The sequence below is a fragment of the Amblyomma maculatum genome, chromosome 4, assembly GCF_055883805.1.
Source record: "Amblyomma maculatum isolate TAMU_Amacu chromosome 4, ASM5588380v1, whole genome shotgun sequence".
Taxonomy (NCBI): Eukaryota; Metazoa; Arthropoda; class Arachnida; order Ixodida; family Ixodidae; genus Amblyomma; species Amblyomma maculatum.
In genome coordinates this window covers 169,610,254-169,622,373 of record NC_139347.1, presented here as the reverse complement: position 1 = coordinate 169,622,373, position 12,120 = coordinate 169,610,254, and the positions used below count along the sequence as shown (strand labels likewise).

At 42.8% G+C, this 12,120-nt stretch overlaps 1 long non-coding RNA gene across 1 annotated transcript in view; it reads left to right on the top strand.

The window, feature by feature from the left end:
• LOC146193475 (uncharacterized) overlaps positions 1-12,120 on the top strand; it is a 92,795-nt gene that overhangs the window by 40,661 nt on the left and 40,014 nt on the right. Inside the window, exon 4 of the long non-coding RNA XR_014706458.1 lies at positions 1,242-1,304. This is a non-coding gene — a long non-coding RNA (uncharacterized LOC146193475). The remainder of the gene's footprint in view (positions 1-1,241; positions 1,305-12,120) is intronic.

The following is a 12,120-nucleotide window of genomic DNA, read 5'->3' as shown; positions in this document are numbered from 1 at the left end:
CAGACTTCGCGTGATATTCCTCCCATTAGCATTGTAAATGAGGCCCAACTCATAGCATTCGCCCAATTCAGTGCTAAAGCCAGTCGGAGCTGGGTAGTAGGAGTGGTACCATTAAAGAGATAATGAAATTCACATAGATAACATTCGTTGAGAGCAGCTGACAAAGTACTCATGTAGCGTTGTTGGGGAAATGTTGCTCACACTTGCTAGGAGGCTTTCCGAGATCTAGGATTGACCACCTTGCGGTGTTTTTATGCGGTGGCGATTTCTCCAGAGGTTTAAATTGTGATCAGGACCCCAAGGAATCTTTCTAATTCTGACATTTCAGTATCCATGATATCACATGTAAGTCTATATGCCAACGGACTGTGTTTACGTTTCCTTTGAAGCGATGGCCGCAAGAAACTCGGCTATTGTGAACAGCCTATGTAAACCGCCAACTGCAGTATATTGAGTTTATTTCAACACAATTATTTAAGTGTGTGGAGGTTTAAGTCGATTTCTTGAATGGTGTAGCTGTCACCTGCCGCTCTGGACCGCTGGTAATATCGAATTATGCGAGGCACCCTCAACCAAGGGTAGTCATAAAGAAAATGGGAAAGGGGAACACTACTTGCTGTGTTACAAGAAGCTATAGGAGAGGAAAATTCAAGAAAAATACCAAAGCGGGACAAAGCTCATATGTGGCATACTAGCTTGGAAGCATATTGCGAAAACAGAGGAGTGCGCATCTGGAAGGTCGCTGCCATAACAAGTATCCAGGGAGAGAGCTAACATGGAACGCGGAATGCATGACCAGTACTGTATAATGCCACAACTGAGGTTGATCTTACGGCAGAATGCAGAGATATGTAGCAAAACAAAAACGGTCATATACTTTACTGATTTACTGATATTCACACGCTTATACGCAGGGTCTAGTTCCACTAGTTTTTCTAAATCTCGAAGAAAGTTCGATACGATACGTGCGCTTCAGAGGAATTCTAGAGCTTAATATTGTCGGTTTTCTAAGAGCCACACTACTGGTGCTGAGGACCGAATTAGCGTGCTAAGTGCGCAATGCAAGCGCTTCCGGTCCTTGTGCAGCAGATGTCCTCATTTCATCATTTACGGCGGAAACATTTTTCGGTTCTTAAAAAATAGTAGTGAATCTGATCTCCGCAATATATGATTTGCAAGTTTGTGAATTCTGGGACAAAAAAAACAAAACAAGTAAAGCATTCTGTACTTTCTCTTTACAGAATATATATTACCGAACGTGCGAATGCAAAGGTAAAAACCATCCGGACGGTAAGAAATGTTTGGTAAGTATGGTCGCTTCACCTGTGAGTGTACTTACGCACCACGCTTGCAATTTCCTTCTTGAAACAACTACCTTAACGAAAATGGTTAAGAAGCAGTCTATAGAATAAATGAAACCACTAATAAACGGAGTAACAATTACATATTATTAACGTAAGTACAGCCATACGGCTTCCGTGAGGAGCTATATAAATATCACATGGACCTAAACCCCCCGTTTATGTGAAGCAGTTCGTTCAACTAAATTTCTAAAAGCGCTTTTATAAGGGATCATAAAGCAACCCTAATTCTTATCACCAAGCGCTAATTATACTTTCTCCGGCTAGCGAAAACCTGTGGTTCTCGATTTACACATCACAATTTACACATCAGGAAATAAAATTATCCACATGTGAATTCTGGCACAAACGAATTCTTTCTGCTGCTAATAAAATTAAAAGATTGTACTTTCTTCATTACCTATAGTAAATCATCTTTGACTAATTGTCCGAAACGCGCACAGATACACGGCTGGAAGTCAGGACTGCGCTCTCAATCCTGTTTCCCTTCTTTGTGTATGTGCTTGTTTTGTTGTCTATAATCAGATACTAACAAGTATGAACTAGTCGAGCAAGGATTTCCTTATTCTATGATGGCATTTGTAGCACACAGCATAGGTACGTGGTGTTAGAACTGTCATTACTGCTGAAATGCAAGAAGCGCTTTTAGAACACGTACTGCTATTCAAGTGTTTGCTGGTATAAAAGTTATAAGAGACTCTTAGGAACCGAATTTCGGGCTTAACACGACAACGTTAATGTTCCCGCCTTTATATTCCTCCTTTCGCATCCTCGTTCTGAACACTTCCCCAGTAACCAATTCCTAAAGAGTGCACTTGCTTTCGAACATATACTTATTAGCAATCGCTCACAACCTACAACAACAAGCCCATCCGGTAGTAGCAACGTTCGTTACTGAGAAAAAAGGTCATCGACCGGCCTCTTTAAACTCTCGGTGTTGACGGTTTGAAAAGAACTGTCCGAGCTGGTAGCAATTCCTTTCCTTTCATTTTAGGCTAATATTATATATAATATTAATCAATCAATCTTTATTTAATGTGTGCAGGAACAACCATGTGGTCTTCAATAATAATAATAATAATAATAATAATAATAATAATAATAATAATAATAATAATAATAATAATAATAATAATAATAATAATAATAATAATAATAATAATAATAATAATAATAATAATAATAATATTATTATTATTATTATTATTATTATTATTATTATTATTATTATTATTATTATTATTAATATTATTATTATTATTATTATTATTATTATTATTATTATTATTATTATTATTATTATTATTATTATTATTATTATTATTATTATTATTATTATTATTATTATTGGGTTGCATTTACAAGGACTTTCGTAGGAAGCTTCACGACGATATGCTGCATCCCTCAGAACTGACGCTAAATTGCAGTGGCCCCTAATTTGAACATCTATTATCGAAACAACCGGGTTCTTCGGACTAAAAGATTTGAATTTATTTTCTAGCATTTTGTCCTGTTGTTATACCACTCTTGTAGTTACCGAAACTTGGCTGTCAAGCGGTATCCCTTCCACTGATTTCTTTCCTAATTATTACTCTGTTTTTCGTAGCGACCGCCCTGAAACAGGAGCCAAACAAACAGTTCAGTGCAGTGTGTTCGACGTTCCGATCTGGAAACTGTTGAAGAATGTGTGGGGCTTGAGTTTCCATTAAATTGACATGAAAAACTTTTACTTGCAGTTTTCTACATTCCTCCGAATCTTCCTCCTCCAGCCTATGATGATGTTCTGGTCTCAATCGAACATGTTATAACTCGTCATAGCAAACACAAACTTTTTATTTAAGGCTGTTTTAATATTCCAGATATCAACTAGAACTCATTTACTTCTTCTCACAACAATCATTACATATTAAGTAAGTGTCACACTCTACTTGATTTATAGCCTTTAACTTTTTGCAGCAAAACAATTTCATTGAAAACTGCTGCGCTAATATTCTTGACATCTGTCTATCTAATTTTGAAAGCCTGAGTCTCGAGTTCAGACATACCGCTGACTCGCTATGACAAATTTATCCCTCCACTTGTAGTTACTATTGCCGTCTCTGCCTCACCTTATACTAATTCAGATCGGGAGAGCAATTCGCCCCATTTCGCGTATGCGTGTGGTGATTATGTCGGTCTTTTCCATTTCTGCTCTTCCGTCGACTGGTCTCTTTTCGACGACAATAATGATTCCGAAGGTCAAGTCAGCCACTTCAATGAAATAGTTCTTGACGGCATGCATCGGTACATACCTCTTCGTACTCCTACGCGTAGAAAGTTTCATTCCTGGTTTTCAAGGGAGTAGATAATGGCGTTAAAACTCAAGGAACGGGCCCATCGTAAAGCGAAACGCCCTGGATTGGACAATTGGGCAGATGAGTTTCGCCGCTTGCGGTCTGTTTGCAAACGCTTATACAAGCGGGACCACGACTCTTATTTTGAGTCTTTAGAGATGAGTGCCTCAAATCATCCTACTCAGTTCTGGCGATACATTCGCAAGCGTTCCATTAAATCAGATTCGAGTATCAGCTTAGTTGACTCAGGGGTCGGAAATTCGGGATGTTGCCGACAGTATTGCCCAACATTTTCGACTCGGCAGCCTAGGATGCCCTTCTCGACATCATTAATTCTTACTGGGAAACCGGAACGGTACCGGATGATCTCAAGCTTTCTCTTATTCTTCCTATCCCAAAACCTGACAAAAATCCTCGACTTCCTAGCAATTTGCGACCAATCTCCCTGAATTCACATCTCTGTAAACTCATCCAGCGCCTGCGTCATACCCGAATTCGTCACTACATTTAATACGTCAGTTCTGGATTTCATCCAGCGCAAGCCGGCTTCCGCCCTAACCTCGGAACTCATGACTGCCTTTGGCTTTTGCGACCAGTTCTGAATAGAGCTCATCGTAAAGCGCTACCTGACTATCTCCTGGCTATCGATATAAACAAAGCCTTTGACAATGTTCGCCATGAGGTTATCCTGGAGGAACTCGCCAAGCGCTTTCGTAGTACTCGTGCTCAAACCTGGATCCGCACTTTTTTGACATCTTGACCCATTCAGCTACAAGGCAAAGCTCCGGGATGGGTGGCCAAAACCTATTACTTGCATGAAGGTTTATAATGTTCAACTTGGCCATGACACGCGTCGTCAAAAATCTGGAACTCGGCACAAGCTCTAGATTCGCTATATATGCGGATGATATTACTGTCTGGACCGAGGCAGCGGATTACGTAGAAACGTATTCTATGCAGACTGAACTTCAGGCGGCCCTTCTTTATCTTGAAGATACACTAACTAAAATTGGCCTCGAACTCGCTCCACATAAAAGAGAATTGATTAGTATCGACGGAAAACATAAAACCAACCCCAGTATGCAGATCCATCTTCACATCGGAGGCACACCATCACCTCCTCAAATGGGCAAATCCGCTTTCTTGGCCTGCCCATCTCAAGCTGACACAGTCCCCAGAAATGTGTTAGTCAGCTACAACGCCTTTGGCCAGCACTGCTACACACTATTTGTCACGTGTCCAACCGGCATGGCGGTGCGCGGCAACATGCCTGCCGTGCGATGGCCCGAGCAGCAGCGGTCGGAAAAATCCTCTATGGCAAACCTGTCCTCCAACTGTCGAAGACTGACTTTGCTAAGGTCGAACGCCTTCATCGCACAACACTACGCACTATTACCGGTTTACCTCAGCACACTCCTATAGCGGAACTTGAGCGTTTGGTCGCTCTTCCACCGCTCGCTACCATCGATTCCGAGTCATAGACGCGTCATCGAATACGTCTAGAGAACACTGTCTAAGGGCGTCGACTGCTTGCCTGGGATTAACAGCGTAATGACAAAACACCAGCCCTATATGCATCTCTTCCCCCTTGACAGATGCCAGTAGTCACACGCCTCCATTGCCGGCCTATAAACCGCAATTTTGTCATTCCCGGGAGCTCCTCGCTGCCCATCACCGACAAGAGCGAATCGTTTATACGACTGACATATAAACCGACGCCTTGATTACAAGCGAATTTGCATCAATTGGCTGGGTATGCGATGACAACCCTTCCCTTTCAGGCGCTTATGCCTGCCACCTACTTGTGGTACCATTGTTCATGTTGAAATCCTCGCGATTTGGGGAGCCTTGTCAGGAGTGCCTTGCACCGGAACTGGTTCAATACGTATTTTTACTGATTCCCATGAAGCGTACAAGGAAGTGACTAGTCCGGGTTCACAAAATGCAACTGCTACGGCCATACAGCGCCTCCTTAAACGCCACCAACGCGAACCAGAACTGTCGTTATTCAGTGGACCCCAGGTCACTCGGACGAATCAGGAGGCAATGAGCCGGCATACGCCGCGGCTGCCTTGGCAGGTTGGATATCCACATTTACTTCTCCACCTCCCTTCCTTCATCCTTACTAGACCCTTATGCACTATACTCAGACCAGCCTTCGTAGCCTCAGTCAGCATCGCATTCAGGTGGCCACACCGGATCCACCTTTTACGCGAAAAACCCACCTCAACCGAAGTCAAGAAGTCTTTTTGAATAAGCTCATCGCCCATGCGGCTTACACGCCACGTATTACGGCCCGCTGGCGTCAGGATACAGAGGAAATGATTACGTGCCCCTACTGTACGACTCTAACGAGCGGCGGCATATCTCATCTACTCTGGGATTGCCCTGCTTTTTCGACTTGACACTCCGAGATCAAACCCTACCGCCTGAACTACCGTTTCCTTCTAGAAACTGATTCTAACACACATGATATTTGCCAAGTATGGCTCCCTTAGTGGCCTGGTTAGAGCAATATGATTTGAGTGACGACCTAAACAATGAAGATTCTGTCTACTCCCCTTAACCCCTATCCATGGCCTTCCCATTCAATAAAGTACATTAAATCAATCTATCAACCCTTCGTTTACAAACATCCACATTGTGAGTCCGTTTGTCTCCCATCTGGTGCACCATCTAATTCCATTCTCTTTGACGAGGAGTTGATAACTGTGAGTCTTAAGCGTCTGAGACTATCTTTGTCTCCTGGGCCTGATGGCATGACGGCCGCCATAATCAAAGCCTTCAGCTGTATTTTTGTAGCAGCATTGATTGCTATATTTAATAACTGTTTAAAATAATGCTGACTTTCCTCCGGTGTGGAAAATGGCATGCGTGTTTCCGGTCTTCATGTCAGGAAACAAATCTGATGTTTCCTATTATTGTACGATTTCTCTTCTATGTGCAAACTCTAAGCTTTTCGAATTAGTTTTGCACAACGTGCTTTCCTTCCATTTCAAACATATCATAGTACCCAATCACGTACCTAGTCATAGTACCATAGTACCATAGTACCTAGTCACCTTTATATGACGTATGCCTCTGCAGCAGACCTTCAGAGAGGTCAGGTTGACACTGTGTACTGTGATATGAGCAAAGCTTTCGACGTTGGTACTCACTCACTACTCCGTGAAAAGCTTCTACTCTCCGGCGTCGAAGGCTCACTCGCAGCCTTCCTACACAACTATCTCCTTAATCGCTCCTGCTTTGTCAGTGTCAATTTACAGACCACCTTCGTTTACCCTGCAACCAGTGGAGTTCTTCAAGGTTCTGTATTAGGCCCGCTTCTCTTCTCCGTTTTCATTAATGATGTTTCCGCGGTGATCAAGAACTCCTCGTTTCTTCTTTATGCTGATGATATAAAATATAAAGGTAATACATTCTTCTCAAGATTGCTTGTTGTTGCAATCGGACATATCTGCTTTTTCTGATCGGTGTGTGAAGAATCGACTTGCCCACAATTCTTCCAAAACTACGGTTGTCTCATTTACTCGTAAAACACACAACTTTCTCTACCACTATTCTGTGAATTCTGTGCTGTTGGACAGTGTTGATGAAATAATGCCCTTGATGTACTTTTTGACCGCACCCTCAGCTTCTTCTCTCATCCTAAATGCATTTCTTAGAGGGCTCTGCGCACACTCGGATTCGTTTGCAGACTTTCTAAAGACTTCTGTGCTCCACTTCCGTTCCTAAAACTGTACCTGTCCATATGCTTGCCTCTCTTGAAGTACGCGTCGGTTGCTTGGAATGGCACTTGCAAATCGAACTTGGACAAGGTTGACAGAGTGCAAAAAAACTTTTTAGGGATATTTCGATATTGCTTTCCTTGCGCAACTTCCTCCTCTCGCTCCATCAGGAGCACCCAACTGAATCTTCCTACTCTTCACTTCCGTCGTGTCAGAGTTGATATCATTCTTCTGTGCGAAACTCCTTCATGGCCACATTACCTGCCCTCAGCTTTCGCGTTCCGCGAAAGAGCATGAGGGAATTCACACAATTTCAAGTTTCTCGGTCTCTTCATTCCCATTCCCCTCTGGACAGAGTGCAGTGGTTATTTAACTGTTTTTGACCTCATCTTGACATCTTCCAAAACTCGCTCTGTTCATTTATATTGGATGTTCGCAGTGTTCTATTCTAAATAGTACTTTATCACATGTAACTCCCAATTTCTACCTAAAATATTGTACTTACTTCAATTTTGTTTTTTTCTGCAGTTCAATGCTGTCTGTATTTTGAACTGCTGTTTATCTGTTTCTTATTTATATTTTAACTTTAAACTTTATATTCGGATCTTACCAACCATTAAATTCTATTTATTGTGTTTTCCTGTATTTTTAGCCTGTGTTTTAAGTACAACGCACTTGTTGCGCCTGGAATGGCTGTTTATTTTATGTACATTTCTATATTACTATAATCAATGTCAGTTAATTGTTGTGGTTTTTTTTCTCTCTATCTATAGTTTTTTTTTTCTTTCGTGATGTGCTCAACAATTTTCTCACTCTGTATACAAAATATGCTACTCAACGCTTTCTTTCTTTCCGTGACACTTTTCGTCTGAGTTTCATTTCATGTGTTATTTATTTCTTCTTTTGTGTTCTATCTGTGTGTGTAAATATTCTGTGTGCATTTTCATTTTTTTCTAAATTGTGATGCAGCACGAAGACCACATGGTTATTTCTGCGCACATTAAATAAAGATTAGTTGATTTATTGACTGATTATTATTAAAGAAGACTTTAGACCCACTTGAGCGAAGTATAAAAATGGTGGGTAGTAGAATTTCTTCACTCAAAAATTTCTGAGAGATATATGCCATCCCCAAAGAACCTTCACATTTCATGAACTCAAAAGCGTATGAAGACCGGCTTCTCTACTGCTTTCACCCTCTGTGTTGATAACACGCGTAGAAAACAAAAACTAAACAGCACTAAGCAACCCCGCCGGGGTGGCGCAGTGGTTACGGCGCTAGACTACTGTTCCCAAGGACGCGGGATCGAATCCCGGCCTCGGCGGCCGCTTTTCGATGGAGGCGAAAAGCAAGGCGCCCGTGTGCTGTGCGATGTCAGTGCACGTTAAAGAACCCCAGGTGGTCGAAATTTCTGGAGTCCTCCACTACGGCGTCTCTCATAGCCTGAGTCGCTTTGGGACGTTAAACCCCACAAACCAACCAACCACAAACCAACCAAACAGCACTAAGCTTTGCCATAATAGCAGACTCGAAAGCGTGAGAGCTCAAAGCACGATTTGTTGCTACTGTGGGGCTAATTTGACCACACCCGCTTTTTTGCCTGTTTTTGCGCGACGCTGACATTCCAGCTCGTCATAGTTGGCAGTAAGATCCAACTCAGCTGTAGCCTTTAGTTTACGATCATCGGCAGCTTCCTGACGTGCAAGCTCGGCTTGCTCCTTATATTCAGGACAGTTTGCTTCCATTTTTAACGTTGGTACCTCGGCATTCCACCCTCGTTTCAACAACCTAGCTGCCACATTGAGAGCGTTCTTCTCAGCTTTCCGTCATTCGTTTAACGAAGTCTCCCTGGTCGTGAAATACAACCACCGCGTGAAGACGCATCCTCAAACGAAGCCTCGATACTATCAAATGCATACGGTACAATGTAAGGCAACGTTGTCGTACTAATACCAGACACGACTAATGCAAGTCTTGAAATTCAGCAACGCACAAACGAGGTAATTTGTATATAGCGTGCTGGTTTCGTTAACTTATCACCAATCACTACTCACTAATCAATCAGTCCACCAGTTACGCAATCAACTATCCCGAATTGATCAACCAACACTACGTGTGTCACACGAACCCCATAAAGGGTGTCTGTCACTTTTCCGGCATCGCTTTCGACTCCACCCTGACTAGCTATTTGATAATGGTGCACTACTAAGGCTCTAGCGCTCGCTTTCCCTGATGCGGACGGGCTCACAGGACGGAAACGTAGCCATCGTTGCATGTGTGTGACTTAAACTAGAATTTTATGGCACAGCAGTGCCGGCGAAAGTCATAAACTAGCTTGCTGGTGCAATCAGGCCAATATTAATAAATTCTGACTTAAGCTTGCGACCGCAATGAGGCCGATCCTCATGAAAGCGTTCATTTTGCTGCACTGGCAGTCGTGAATGCTTTGAAAGAAATATTTTAAGTTGACCAGACCAATCAATTTTCAATATGACGTTCTTGTACAAATTGCTTTATAACCTGACATTACTGTTCATGTATAGATATCAAGAAGTTCTGGCTGTTTTTCTGTGCGGGAAGGTTATAAATACGTTTTGTACTTAAATGTTTGCAATAAATGTACCTTTCGCCGCTTGCAGATGTCCCTGTACCAATGTAATAATCGGCACGGCAGTGCACAACAGCCTGCGATGTATAAGTTCTTTAGGAGCTCTGTATCGATAGAACTGGGGACGATTTCCGCAATTTTCATGCCCGGAAAACACAAAGGATAGTTTAATGCGCCGAAGCTACAGCTTGGCAGGGAGACAGATAAAAACCTTTGATGATGCAAGTATTTATTTGCAATGAATCAGAGCCACAATCTTCGGGATCATTATTGCATATTTTTGTTTTACCTTTGCAGCGCTTTCCTGCGCACGCCCTTGAAGGCGACCTTATTGCGGTGTGAGGACATGTCCGTTAAACTTGAGTGAAAACAGCGCGAAAGAAGCGAAAGGGCTTCCTTCGCGCTGTTTTCACTCAAGTCACAATGAACCAACTAGCCCAGCAAAAAGTTCTGTTAAACTTGCGGCAAAATTGGATACAAGTGGTCTGGTGAACTTTTCTAAACCTACACCTAGTATCTTTGCGGCGTGGTCATCTCTTGTTGGGCAAACGAAAAGGGCGCTCTGCTCGAGCCGAGGCGTTAGCAGCTCAGCCTGCTGCTGACGCACATCGCTCTTTTTTATGCCGAAGGGCAATGTCAATAGTTTTCCTAATTGTCGTAAGGACAGTAACACGCTACAACTTAGAGAAAGTTAGCCCATCCCTTTACGGCAGGCTAATAAGTCCCATCAGCAATTGACACTGTGTCTATTCTACTAGTGGATAGAAGGGCATGAACTTCATACCCATATTACCCAACAGGTGTATATCCGCAGCTTCTTCACGGCCGCTTGATAAATGTGACGTGCTTTTTTTATTTGATGTAGAATTTTGCGAACATTGCTTTATCTTGCGTTTTTGTGGCTGTTGAGGCTGCATGTAGTTTAGGTAATCCAAGAATGCACTCGAAGCTGCACCCCGTTACAGGCGCCCTCCTTTGTGGACCCCAAATATACTTTCAAACTACAACGTGAAGGCTGTACACGACACAGCTAGCAGCTTCCCTTCTGATGTATTAGTTTCCTGATATGGCATTTTAGTCATGCTTGGCGGCACTCATCAATTGAAGGAAACTGATGAAAATGTACTCCAAGTTACTTTTTCAATCATGACAGCAGAAAAGGACCTAGCAATACATTTATCTCAAATAACGTAATACCGGGAACACCTCATCTACGCGAGTCCAATCTCCCCTACCCGGAACACATGAAACATAGCAAAACAAAGGTAAGGAAAGAATTCTCGCGTAAAGCGCAAAAAGCAAAGGTCAAAACTTCTTACCATTTTAGTGACATTTAAAAAATGTGTCAGCACTTATCGTAGTTATATGTTTTAGCCAGATAGAACTTCGCTATAAAGCAGCTGCCCACTACTTTAAAAAGCACGTGAAAAGCCCTACGCGGCCTAACTCAGTGTGGTCATATAGCATGACAACTTTTTATAAAAGCCACAAAGGAGCATCTAGCACGATAGCATGCACTTCGCACGTACTATTACGCGGCAAGTGCCTCAGTTGCCCCAGTCACCTTTTAAATGACCGCTAAAGCTGCATCCAATCGAAATTCTGAGTGTTTAAAAACACATCTCAGCTCATCTGTACCTTGAGGGAAAAGTCTAAACAAATTGAATGCGTATTCATAGTTGTTCTGCTTAAAAATGCTGCCAACAAAGAAAGCTGACGACGTGACTGAAAACGCAGGCAGTGCAAGACTTACGAATGCAGCTGAGGACATGGGCTAATATCGTCAACTCGCAGCGTGTTCGGGAATTAGCAATAACACCATTACACCACATCACTCGACCGCGCGCTGAATGGGACGGCCGGAGTAATGGTACAGCACCGGAGCCGACCGCAGCGGCCATGGTATCAGGCATGTAGTTCCGCGGCTGCCGCATCAGAGAACAGCGCCACTCAAATGTTTGCGCCGGCAAGACTTTGACTCGAAAGCTCCCGCTGAAACCAGGGTACGGCTATTTATTTTCAGCGCAGTGAGTCCAATACTCTTTGCGAAAAAAAATCGTCAGGGAGCAGAACAATGCGCTCAATCATT